Source organism: Alligator mississippiensis, chromosome 2, assembly GCF_030867095.1.
Source record: "Alligator mississippiensis isolate rAllMis1 chromosome 2, rAllMis1, whole genome shotgun sequence".
Lineage (NCBI taxonomy): Eukaryota > Metazoa > Chordata > Crocodylia > Alligatoridae > Alligator > Alligator mississippiensis.
In genome coordinates this window covers 29,536,529-29,549,167 of record NC_081825.1, presented here as the reverse complement: position 1 = coordinate 29,549,167, position 12,639 = coordinate 29,536,529, and positions in this window count along the sequence as shown.

Sequence of the window (12,639 nt, the reverse complement as noted above, 5' to 3'; positions counted from 1 at the left end):
TCAAGGTCAGTCTGGATCACCAACCTATCCTCAAGTGTGGATACCCTTCCCCAAAGTTTGGTGTCGTCAGCGAACTTAGCCAGTCCGAACTTGGTCAGAGTCCAGATCTCGTGTCAGAAGAATATGCTCTATTCAAAAAGATATGTTTTACTGGAAGAAGCAGCACATTAGTTCAACCTGCCTCTGCATCATCTATATAGATTAGGCACTTCAGTGGGGCCTTTTGATGCTTTTATCTAAAGCTGATTCAATCAGTTATTAGATAAAGGTGCCCAAAAAGCACCACTAAAAAGCACCCAATCTATTCAGACATTGGGCAAGACAGGTCAAACTAATGTGATGCCTCTTCTAGGCATGCGCTGGGCTTGGCACAGGGGTGCATGGAGTTTAAAGTAAAGCACCATTGCGGGAAGAAGGGGGGTTTACAACTGTAAGCAGCCTTAAGCATTTAAGTTACTTCTCAGAATGCCATGTTCAAGCACCTAATCATTGAAATGCTTCAGTAAATTTTAGCCAGTCAAGAGTGATGATGTAGTCACTGATGGTCTACATCAGGTTCACCTTTAAAAGGCCGACATCATTGCAGAGCCACTGGCGGGAATATTCGAACGCTCGTGGCGCACGGGCCAAGTCCCGGAGGACTGGAAAAGGGATAACGTGGTCCCCATTTTCAAAAAGGGGAGGAAGGAGGACCCGGGCAACTATAGGCCAGTCAGTCTCACCTCCATCCTTGGTAAAGTCTTTGAAAAAATTATCAAGGCTCACATTTGTGAGAGCCCGGCAGGACAAATTATGCTGAGGGGAAACCAGCACGGGTTTGTGGCAGGCAGATCGTGCCTGACCAACCTAGTCTCTTTCTATGACCAGGTTACGAAACGCCTGGACACAGGAGGAGGGGTGGATGTCATATACTTAGACTTCAGGAAGGCCTTCGATATGGTATCCCACCCCATACTGGTGAACAAGTTAAGAGGCTGTGATGTGGATGACTGCACAGTCCGGTGGGTGGCGAATTGGCTAGAGGGTTGCACCCAAAGAGTCGTGGTAGATGGGTCGGTCTCGACCTGGAAGGGTGTGGGCAGTGGGGTCCCGCAGGGTTCGGTCCTTGGACCGATACTTCATCAGCGACTTGGACGAGGGAGTGAAATGTACTCTGTCCAAGTTTGCAGATGACACAAAGCTATGGGGAGAAGTGGACACGCCGGAGGGCAGGGAACAGCTGCAGGCAGACCTGGATAGGTTGCACAAGTGGGCAGAAAACAACAAGATGCAGTTCAACAAGGAGAAATGCAAAGTGCTGCACCTAGGGAGGAAAAATGTCCAGCACACCTACAGCCTAGGGGATGACCTGCTGGGTGGCACAGAGGTGGAAAGGGATCTTGGAGTCCTAGTGGACTCCAAGATGAACATAAGCCGGCAGTGTGACGAAGCCATCAGAAAAGCCAATGGCACTTTATCATGCATCAGCAGATGCATGACAAATAGGTCCAGGGAGGTGATACTTCCCCTCTATAGGGTGTTGGTCAGACCGCAGTTGGAGTACTGCGTGCAATTCTGGGCACCACACTTCAAGAAGGATGCGGATAACCTGGAGAGGGTACAGAGAAGGGCAACTCGTATGGTCAAGGGCCTGCAGACCAAGCCCTACGAGGAGAGACTAGAGAAACTGGACCTTTTCAGCCTCCGCAAGAGAAGGTTGAGAGGCGACCTTGTGGCTGCCTATAAGTTCATCACGGGGGCACAGAAGGGAATTGGTGAGGATTTATTCACCAAGGCGCCCCCGGGGGTTACAAGAAACAATGGCCACAAGCTAGCAGAGAGCAGATTTAGACTGGACATTAGGAAGAACTTCTTCACAGTTCGAGTGGCCAAGGTCTGGAACGGGCTCCCAAGGGAGGTGGTGCTCTCCCCTACCCTGGGGGTCTTCAAGAGGAGGTTAGACGAGTATCTAGCTGGGGTCATCTAGACCCAGCACTCTTTCCTGCTTATGCAGGGGGTCGGACTTGATGATCTATTGAGGTCCCTTCTGACCCTAACATCTATGATTCTATGAATCTATGGGAAAAATTCGTAAGCTAGCTGGATGCTAAAAACCAAGGACTAAATATTGATATTGGATTTATGGCCCATTATAATTTGTCCAGCTCCTGAATTATTTCCACACAAAAAAGTGAGATTGAGCCCCCTCCCCCCTTTTAATAGGCCTTGATCTCCCATGCTATTTTTATCCTGAGAATTTCTCCCCTCTCCTATGCTGTGCTTCACTTGCTGTGCCTAGATTCCTGTAATCAGAGAGCTGAAGGTCTTACATGTGACAGCTTGTCTAATTTTATTCTAAATACATAGTTGTTTCAATAAAAGATGTTTGTTGTTTCACCCCACAATTTCCTTCCCTCTCCATCTATAGTCAAGTATCTTTATCAAAATATGTTATCTAAGAAAAATGGCTTTTTGATCAAAATAATTTTTTCCAAGAAAACTGAAATGAAGCAAATATCAGACTCAATTAAAATAAACCAGTGGTTTTACATCAGTATGAGACCAGATCATAATTGAGGCCTATTATTTTTAAAGGTTACCATCACCAAGGAGCATTTTCAGACAGCAAATATTACATGTTTAGGCATACAGATGCACTTTAGTGTGCAGTTGCCTATTCTACTGTGCATTGTCACCTAAAATGTATGCGCTTGTGCTACTGCACATTAGCACAACCTAATGCGCGTTTATTTAGTACTTCACATTGGAGTTACTAAATTTAAAGCACATTAGGAAAAACATATTTATGCATGTGTAGACGAGCTCACTGAGTAGAGTATTTGCTAGCAAAAATGAGGCCATAGCTTGAACACGTTTTTCTCCTCTGAATTTACTTTTATAGAGTCCATATTGAACATAAGCTATTCTCCTGAGAGGTCACCATCTCCATTAAAGGGCAACCGTTCTGAATATAAATCAAAACAGTCATTTGTAAACCTGCAAACTCAGTCTCTTACTGAGCCTGTGGAAAAGGTAAAGTACACTTTTTACATTGTTTAGCTAAGTGGTTTATCACTATATATTCTGTATGGCATGGGGGGCACCAGACCACTGACAATGGGGGGGAGGAAGGGGAGGGTCCCCCAGTGGCTGATCACCGAGCCAGTGGTGAAACTAGAAGTACGCTTCCACTGACACTTCCAGTTTCGTGGCTGGCACTTCCAGAGGGTGCATGGTTGATCTCAGGGCATGCATGTGCACCTGCATACACCCTCTACACCAATGCTGTATGGGTAAATATAGTATCTCCATAACATGTGTATGGAGCCTAAACACCAGGCATGTAGGTGACCTAGGAACTGAAGGTGCTCAGAATCTGAGAATCAGTACAAGAAGGGATTTATAATAGCTGTATCACAGATATGGATTTAAATGCCTGACTTCAGGCATAGAATTGTTTATGTTTCTCTTAAAGTAAATGGATTAGTTATCACAAACAGCATAATGAATACAACTATTCAAATACAAATTGATTATAATCCATCTAGTTCCACTGATTTTTGTTTCTTCAAGCTGTTTTTCATTTCTATATGTTAATCATATCTCCAAATTAAGGATTTAAATAAATATGACTGGTACTATGGAGACTATGATCGACAAGAAGCAGAGAACGCTTTGCTAAAGGAAAACATTGTAAGTATCACTCATCTTTAAATCAATTAATTAACCTCTTGGATAAAAATATAAGGTTTGTTAACTATCTTGACTGACAAAAGTATTATTCTAATATGAAACTATAATTTATAGACTAGGCAGCATACTTAAATCACTTCTGACTTGTTTAGTCATTGTCATTAATATGTTCATTCTGCACATATTAATTATATGTATTAAAAATATTAAATGAATGTATACAGCCAGATTTGTTGCTGATTTACAACCCAAATAATATTAATGGGTGACATTATACCCAAGGGCAGCAAAATACTTCAAAGAGGGCAGGTCTACATGTACTATTAAAGCAAAGCAATAAACTTTGGCATTTATTGCACTGGAGTTTATTGCTCCTAGGCATTGTGTTTACATGTGTGCCTGGAACCGCTGCATGTTGAGCTGGGTCAGAGCAGCCCCAGCTGGCAGGAGGTCCAGGGTGGAGGGGTCCCCCACACTTAAGCGCCTTCATGCCACGGCCTCATCAGCATCTACACGTGCGGTGCTACAGAGTAAAAAAATCCGCAGTAGGATAGTACTTGTACTTGCAAGTACTATCCTGCTGCCAAGTTTATTAGTTTCCTCTGACCTAATAAATCTGCACATGCAGAGGCAGGACGCTTACTGCAGAGTTAGTCAGTCTACTCCATAGTAAACTTCTTGTGCAGATGTGCCCAGGGTATAGAAAAATAATTTTTAAAAAGGCTTGCAATTTTGCTTTGCTGCCCACAATACTCTAAATCAGCAGTTCCCAAACTCTGACAGCTTGTGTGACAACAATGCAATCTTAAATACCACCAGCAGTTTTTTCAGTTCAACCTTAAGTACCACCAGCAAATTTTTGTCATATAATTATAATAAATCTGTTAATCTGCATACTACTGGTGGTACCCGTACTACAGATTGGGAACCACTGCTCTAGATGAGACCTAACCAGTGCTGAGTAGAGGCTCACATTTCCCATATCTGGCTTCCAATGCTAACCTCATGCTTCTATTGATGCACCCCAAAACTGCATTCACTTTTTATGCAGCTACATCATATTGCACTGTGGTGCTGCCACCCAGCCAGTTGTCACACTTTTTCTATGGGTTTTTTTATTACTCTTCCCAAGGTACAGCACCTTGCATTTTCCAGCACTGAACTTCATCCTGCTGGCACCAGCTCAGTTTTTGAATTTGTCAAGATCCTTCTCAGTTACATTCCTCTCCTCTGTGTTTGCAAACCTTCCCAATTTAGTGTCATCTGCAAATTTGCTCAAGCAGCTATCAATTCCAGCATCCAAATCATTAATAAACATGTTGAATAGCACCAAATGAACAGCAACAGATGTTAAACAGACCACTTGAAATCTCCTGGATTCTGACATGAATCTGTTTATAATTATCCAATGCTTATGATTATTGATCCAGTTGTCTGTCCACCTTACAGTAGTGTTTTCTAGCCCAGATTTCTCCAATTTGTTTATAAGAAGGTCCTGAGGGACTTTGTCAAAAGGACGGCTTAAGTCCAAATATGCTATATCTACTGTATTGACTTCATCTGTATTGTCTTCCCCTGCCAGTTCCTGTAGTACCCTGGGATGAAGTTCATCAGGCCCTGCTGACTTGAATTCATTCAGTGACATCAAAAGCTCTCAGCTTTTTTTATCTCATTTCTCAGCTTTTCTTCTTCAGTATCCAATTAACCCTTATTAGGTGTCTGTTGGCTGCTTAATTTTTTTTTGTGAGCCTAAGACAAAGTAGCTGTTGAGTAGCTTCACCTTCTCTGCATCTTCTATTAAGAGTTCACTCTGGCTGTTTAACAGTGCATCCAGAGTCTTCTTGTTCTTTCTTTTCTGGTGAACTCTTGCCATTTCTTGTCTAACTTCTCTTGCAGTTGCAGCTCATTTTTAATTTTTGCCTTCCTGACTTTGTTCCTGCAAGTTCTTGCTATTTCCTGATATGCTTCTTTGGTGACCTGCCCATCTTTCCATTGCCTGCATGCTTTCCTTTTGCATTTGTGGCATCCTAGGAGCTTCTTGTGCAGCTACGTTGGTCTCTTACCATTCTTTTTGTGCGTCCATAGAGTCGAAACAGTTTCTCATTATCATTTCTAATACTGTGCCCTTGAGAAGCTTCCAGCCTTCCTAGGCACCTTTATCTTCAGTCTGTCTTCCCATGGTACCACGCCTTGAGTCAAATGAAATCCAACGTTTTGAAATCTACAATCTTATTCTGCTGACCTCATGCACACCCACACAGCCCTGGCCCAGCCCCACACTGGGAGCCCAGCACCATCCCCAGCCCCATCCTGCAGAAGGCAGCCCGCCCTTGCCCCACACACAGACCCAGGGGGCACATACCTGCCCCAGAGATGCGCGCAGCAGCGGGAGCCAACCCCTCCTCTGTGCACCCCCTTCCCCCACAACAGACTTACCAGCCAAATGTTGCTCTTCAAGCTGTTGGGTTTGCATATCAGCAATGGAATTGGTATCAGCTGATATGTCTCATTAATAATCAGCCATCAGTATCAGCCCAAAAATCTTTATCAGTGCACCTTTATTAATTATAAGTATAGGCTTCCTTGCTTCCTCTTCTCTTCTTTTTTTTAGAGTTTTTGCCTCAAACAAAAGGATGAGAATCTTCTCGGAGGAAAATCTAAAATATCTAAAACCTCACAACAGATTCACTAGTTAGGGGTGCTAAGCATACCATTCATTGTACATGTAAATGGTTCTTCCCAAAATACATGCAGTGCCACTCAGAAAAAATTTTGAAACCAACAAAAAAACCAATTCAGGCACAAAATCTCCAAGTGTTTCAGAGGGTGTGCACATTCATAGAAGCAGTAAGAAAACAATTATTGATGTACTACAAAGAGTTAATTTCCAGCAGGAAGTCTAAAGTAGTCATTGACCTGTTGGACATTATGTAGTAACACATTTCCTGTTGATTGTCAGATTCTCTGGCAGACATAGATAAGAACCAGATGCAGAGACTGAGAATACAGCCAGGCTAAATTAAACCATTAGGTTGTTCTGTTTTGTTAAATGGAAACACCAGCCCCAAACTGCCTTCATTATTGCTTAAATTCTACAAATCAGTTTCCTGTAAAATAGGTGAATAAAGGAATCTGCACTTTTTTCAAGTACAACGCCTCAGCTTTGGTGACTAGGAAGCTGTCTGTTTCCCAGAAAGCTCAAGTATTCCTCAAAGAAATGCCACATAGAATCAGGCGGTTTGTCTGGCCTGAAGATCCTCTGCAGCTACATATGTGACAGCATTCATCTGAACTAATGTTCACAGCATCTTAGAATGCAGAGGAGGAACATCCATTATTTTTAAGTACAAGAGTAAGGTATTAATGAAAGCAAATAAGAAAAGCATAGTATTTGTTATAGCCTTACTGCAGCATAGCATTCTCAAAACATGGCTACCCAATGCAGTACCCCGGATCACAACCAAAACCACCCTTTGCACCAGGGAGAGAGGATTTGAGCAAGGAGCTGCTGCATATATAGACATATTTATCAAGATGTTTCACACTTCAGTATACTGAGGATGTTATTCAGAGTTGTTTTATTGCCCTGTTATGAGCAATAAAGGCAAGAAACCTTTTTTTTTATTGGAAAAAAATCAATGGCAGTCAGGCACCTAACTCTTTTAAAATCCCACCAAAATTCCGAGTAAGAAATCACAACTCTTGTTTGTCTGTCCTTGACTATAAAGGCTAAAATAAATGTGTGTGACTTCAGAGATAGAGGGGAAATTATTTTCAAAACCATACTAAAACCATACTAAACTAGGCCTCTTAAAATCATGATGATGTGGGGGTTTTTTGTCTTCTTCCCCGCCTCCCACAATTTTTTTTTTTTTTTTGCATACTTAAATTTAAAGGGAACTTTATTGCTAAGTTCAGCAGGCACAGGATCAGACCTTCAAAAACTAATGTGATTAGTCTTTGAGAAAAACAAAGTCCAGGACACAATTTATCCAATTGTTATGTAGCTTGCCTGATACCATATACTGCTGAATTATCTTATCAAAACTGCTATAATCTTCTTATTTTATTATCATGCAAGTGGGATCTTAAAAAAAAAAAAAAAAGAGGATGTGATATGTAGGTCAGAGGTACCTACATCTACATTCTTTATTACTGCTTCGTTATAACTCAGTTTGATCCTCCCACTTGGCAGGCACATATTCATGAGCATTAATGCACTTTTCATAGTACACATTAGATTTAGTGCCTCCAATATGAGGCACTAAATAAATGTGCATGAGGCTGCGCTAATGCACAGTAGTGCAAGCAAACACTTTTTAGGTGACACAATCTGCAGTAGCCTATTTGTCTGTGCATTAAAGTATTAGCAGTCTTTTATGTGCCACTTTAATGCACAGTTGAATAGGCTACTGTGCATTAAAGCACACATGTAAACACACCCAATGAAAGTTAAAAATAGTATATTCACAAGATAGACCACAAATGATCTATATACAAGATCACAATGCTCATTAGGAAAAAAAATACATGAAAAGGCAGTTGTAAAAGTGACGCACACTATTTTCTCCTCCAGGCCACTTTTAAGGTATGTATAGACATTTGGAGAGGTTAGGTTGAGGTTATATTTAATTAAAAATGGCCTCACTGATCTTAAGTAAACTGAGACAAGGGATTAGTGGGGGAGGGGGGTGGGGGGGGAGGGCTTTCAGGGATCAGGAGGGCAAGAGAGATCTGAAGGTTGGGTTAGGGGATTCAGGTGTTAGCAGGGTTTGCAGGGGGTCCAAGAGGGTTTGGCAGGGTCCAGGGGACTAGCAGGGTTCATGTGGATGCTTGGAGAGATTGGGCGGTTGGTGAAATCAGAACGGCTCCCTATAGTCCCCCTGGTGCCACCAAAATATCCCTGATCCCACAAACCGCTCCTGGGACTTATTTTACCAGCATTCACTAGTCCCGGGAGCCTGGCTAAAGTAAGTCAGGGATAGGGAAGGAGCCAATGGATCAGGGAAAACAGTGGCTTCATGACGGGGTTGGCAGGATGGGGGGGCTCTCCCGCCCAGGACCAGGGGCTTTTAGTCCCCAATTCTCCCAGATGAACTCCCACAGTGAACCAACCTTCCCTATCTTGACTGCCCCTCCCCCACCCCACTTTCTCAGCACCAGGAGTGGTTTGCAAGATGAGCGGGGTTGGTGGGCTGAGTGGTTCATGGTAGGGGTGCAGGTTGTCTATCTGGGGCTGAGGCAAGAGCCTGGAGGTTAAAAATAGCCCAGTGCTGGTGTGGGAGAAGGGGAGAGGTTAGTAAAAGTGCAGCTTCAAGGCTGGGGCCAACAGCTGAACTTTCCCAGCCCTGGGAACTGTACAGAAGTTCAGTTAGATATAAGTTAGACTACCTCTGAGGTAGGGTTAACCTACATTGGGTTGGCCATTTTTAAACTGATCTAACCTTTCTGATCTTCTGTACAGTTCGCACTTAGATCAACCTAACTAGAGTTCTAAGTGTAAGGTCTGTACGTGGACAAATTAAGTTAGATAAAGTGACCATTTTTAATATGATCTAACCTCCCTAAACATCTGTACCTAGTATGGATATTAGTATCCTAATATGGATATCTGAATGCAAAAGGAAGTTAAATTCATAACTCCCTTACTGTGGCTGACTACTATTTATGACCTAAAATGTGAAAAACACTTTCCAGTCTAAGAGAGTCTCGACATTGAAAACCATACAGATGGAGGTTGTGTTACCTTGCCAGTACAGGAGTTTATGCATCACTGAGTTCACTGGAGCTTCTAAAGGTCCAAATTCTGCAAAGACTTAAACATAACTTAACACAGTCTTGTTTCATTCAGGTAGATTGAGACAGCTTATCCCTGAATAGGGGGCAACAGGGCTAAGTTGCTTCATTTTACTGGACATTTATTAGAATGTATACGCGTAACTAGTTATAATTTATGTCATACAGGATGGGACATTTTTGGTGAGAAACTATTCAAAGAAATCAAGTGATGAACCATATGTTTTGGTTGTATATTATGGAAACAAGGTATACAACGTTAAAATACGTTTTCTGGAAGAAACCCAGCAGTATGCACTGGGAACAGGGCTCAGAGGAAATGATGTAAGTGAAATACTAATATACTACTTTATTGCTTGTTTGTTGCACTTTAACTATAATAGAGGATTACTTATAAACTACCTATCAAAAAGGTGAATAACTTGTTAGATGTTTCATTAAAATTTCTTTTAGAATCTTTTTAATTCTAGTATAATAAAAGCCATGGCATTTCCGGCTGGCTGGCTGTCTGTCTGTAATGCTCCGGGCCAACTGCGAATGTGCCCCTTGAAGCCCTATTGACAGACAGACACACACACAAGTGAGATGAGGGGAGGGGAGGCAAAGCGGAGATGCTGAGGGCAAAGGTGTCCGCTGGGGGGGAGGGCGGGGGGAGATGAGGCGAGGGGCATGGTGTGAGGCTGCAGGGTGCCATGCAGGGCACATGAGCAGCACCCGCTGGCTGCAGCACATGAGTGCAGGGCAGGGTGTTGCCCCCCCTCACACCTGCTCCCCATGGGGCACACTGGGCCACACACCAGGCACTCCCATGCGGGGTCACCTGCTGACTGCAGTGTGGCATGGAGAGAGTGCAAAGAGCCAGTGCAGGGGGCACGTGGGCAGCACCCACCAGCTGCAGCACATGGCCACAGGGTGCCCCCCCGCACCTGCTTTCTGATTGGCATCCTGTGGCCGTGCCCCCACCCCTCCGAGGGGAGCGACTGCCTGCTGTGGCCTTGGGGGGTGCCACACGTGGAGCCAGCATAGTGAAGCAGGAAGAGGAAGGGAGTTGCGGCAGCCCATTACTGTCACCACCAGAAGGGCCAGGGGGGGCCTGAGGTGGTGCTGGGGAGCCCAAGGGGGCACATGGCCCCTGGTCTGTGCATGGGGCAGGGGTGGCTGCAGCTGTGGCCTCTGCTCCCTGCCTGCTGCCCGTACTTTGACAGTGGCACCATGCGAGTCCTGCCACAGGGCAGGCCAGGCCAGGCAGCGAGGCATTTGTGTGTGGCCTTTGTGTGTGTGGGTGTGGCATGTGGCTGGTCGGCTGGGTGTATGTGGCGTGTGGTCTGGTGGGTGTGTGTGACGTACGGTTGGGTGGGTGTGGGTGGTTGCATGGGGCCGGACACAGAGCAGGGGATGTGGTGGGGTTGCACGTGGCCGGATGTGGAGCGGCAGCAGCATGGGGTGGTGGGTGGTGGAGCTTCTTCCCTGCCGCCCACCCGTCATTCTTGACGGGCACTTTGCTGGTATAGGATATATACCAGTGCAGTCAAGCCGGTTTCCCTTACCATTTGTGCATTTTTGCATAAGAAAGGAGGGGAAACATTTTGTAGAAGTGGGAAAATGTGACTGTAAAACCAAAAAAATAACTGCCATGGATACTCAGTACAGGACCAATTTAGCACATCTTTCGAACTTCAATAGATTTTAAATAGCAGTTTCCCTTTACTTAATAATAGAGTAAAATAGCTACTAAATACTTATACCTGGAAAATGTTTACAGATAAAAAGAGTAACAAAGAAAAAGAACTGGTCAGCTCTGTAAAGATGCAATACAAAAACAGCCATATTAAAATTGGGTGCATCCTTTAAAGGCAACATTAAGGAGACAAGGTTCCTTGGGTGAATCTGATATCTTTTATTAGACCAACCCAAATAGTTGGAAAATAATTATTAAACAAGATTTCAGGTTCAAAAACCCTTCATCAGGCTAAGGAAGTTTCAGCAGTTGGTGTGTGCTCTTCCTGGATGGAATGAAAAGTACAGCCAGTGGCTGGGCTGGAATGCATACAAGACAGGTAGTCAGTGAAAATGTAGAGTAAAGCCACCATCTACAATTTCACTTTGTCTGTTCAAATCCTTTTTCAAGATGCCATGCATCATTTCTTTGGTAGGAAGGCTCTTTGTTATATTGTGTTTTGAGGTATATAGTAGAGTTCAAATACATCTGGAAGGGGAAAAAATTAGCAGCTGCAGACCTATTAAAAACCTGCATTTAACCCTTCTTCCCCTAAATTCTTGTTGTGTTCAATAAAATAAAATAAAATAAAATCAATCAATCAGTCTCTTCGCATAGGAATTTTTTTGGATAGATTCTGTTCCATTTAATAAGAATAATTTTTATATAATTTATATAATCCTGCACTTTTTCTAGCCTCTCTATCCCTGATCTTTCCTATACATATTACTAACTTTTTAATATTGTATTGCTCTCAATAAAAAAGATTTAATAGAATTGATATTTCATACTTCATGAGGAATTTTCAAAGGAATTATGACAATTACATTTCTATACAAGAGCAGAATTAGGTCTCCTGTATATTTCATCATGACATATAAAGAACTCTGGTTAACTTAGATTTATCCTAGAAAACTGCTACTTCTACATTAGCACCGTGGTTATCAATAACTGACAAGCTCCATGTAGATACTTTGGTAAAGCCATAATACATGAATAAAAGCAAAAGAAAAATAATTCAGGTGAAAATGTTAATAGTGTTGCTAGCAAAGAAGGCACAGTTGCACCAATTAAACCCAGCTGCACCCACTTAAATACACATTTTTTTAAAATACCACACAATATCCAATCACACATGAGAGCTAGACCCAAAATTGGGACCTAGACTGAAAACAGAATATCCTAAATTCTTTTATGTCATGACTATCAAAGAAGTTTTGCCAAACAACTGATATACAAAATCTAGCTGCTTAGAGCACTTAGGACATAGGAGAGCCAGGCTTCCACCTCCAACTCAAACCCACAATTACAACTAACTTAGAAAGAGTCTGAACCTCAAGCTACAGCTGTTCTGGACTATCCAGCCTCCTCTTGAAGCACTCCCACTTTGCAAAAAAGAAGGAAAGAAAGTATCCTAGGGCAAAACAAGCAGTAAGAGAAATTATGACTATGGC